Source organism: Drosophila obscura, unplaced genomic scaffold (assembly GCF_018151105.1).
Source record: "Drosophila obscura isolate BZ-5 IFL unplaced genomic scaffold, ASM1815110v1 contig_187, whole genome shotgun sequence".
In the NCBI taxonomy this organism is placed as follows: Eukaryota; Metazoa; Arthropoda; class Insecta; order Diptera; family Drosophilidae; genus Drosophila; species Drosophila obscura.
This window is the reverse complement of record NW_024542775.1, coordinates 279,951-280,966: the sequence shown is the minus strand read 5'-3', so window position 1 is coordinate 280,966 and position 1,016 is coordinate 279,951. Positions and strand designations below refer to the sequence as shown.

General features: G+C 40.3%; 1 long non-coding RNA gene across 6 annotated transcripts; it reads left to right on the top strand.

Annotated features, from left to right (window-relative positions):
• LOC111070829 lies at nt 1-1,016 on the top strand. Of its 6 annotated transcripts, none has more exons than XR_002607423.2 (4): nt 1-219; nt 268-498; nt 612-728; nt 793-1,016. It is a non-coding gene; the product is annotated as an uncharacterized LOC111070829 (long non-coding RNA). The 6 variants fall into 6 exon arrangements; XR_002607422.2 differs by having other exon boundaries at nt 609-728; XR_002607420.2 differs by having other exon boundaries at nt 11-219; nt 303-728.

Sequence of the window (1,016 nt, the reverse complement as noted above, 5' to 3'; positions counted from 1 at the left end):
TTTGTGACGTCATACCCTTATCCTTTCGGCGCAATGAAAAGTTCAACTTACCATTGAGCGTCTCATTTATTCGTCAAAAAAGTGAGCTCCAATTGGATTTGTATAATTCCAATACCGTTTGTGCACAATTGGGAAAAATCGAACTGGAAATTTCATTTTCAATAGGAGAATTTCATATATATATTCCAATACCGTTTGTCCGCAATTTTAATGCATAAGGTAAATTGGATTTTAAATATGTAATATACGTCCCTAAAGTCTTACCAGAACTTTATGTTCACATGCTCTGTTTGATTTGCGAGTGTGCGTGGTCTTGCAGAAAAAATTAAACAATAATTTCATGGAGATGGAGGAGTTATATGTCTATATATATTGCGACAACGTCTTCCGACAACATCAAGCTGGTGCACGAGAATCGGACTGCTGCCTATGAGCTGCTCAACTTTTTCGTGCTGAATCGGTTGCCAACATGGATCGGATCCCAAAGACGGCTCCCAGGTAGAAGAAAACGAGACTAAGCGGACATTGAGTATTAGAGTTTTTTTGGCGGCTGCCTGTGGGCAGCTAATGAAATGGCAGAATCAGCACGACCCTACGTGTACTTTCAGAAGAACGCCGAGGCTGATCGGTCATATCCTCAGTCTCCTGGTACTGGAAGAACTATGCCGTCGACATACAAGTGACCAGGCATCTGAATATGACCAAATCTTGGATTCCCAAGCACTCAAGTAAGTGACACTCTAATTCTGATCTCCAAGAGAAAACGCCATACCCAAAGCACTTTTTTTACAGATGACGAGTTGGAGTATCGAGTCGAATCTGTGGGTGATTAAAACGCGTTCACATTAAACGAGCCGGCTCTTCAAGGTGCAGAAAACGATGAGTGAGGATAGCTACATATATCTAATAATATCTTAAAGTGTTAGAAACTTGTATATGTATATAATACAGTATGTACGTATGTACATATGTACCTAAATTAAATCATCCTTTTTCCCCACCACCCATGAGGTAGA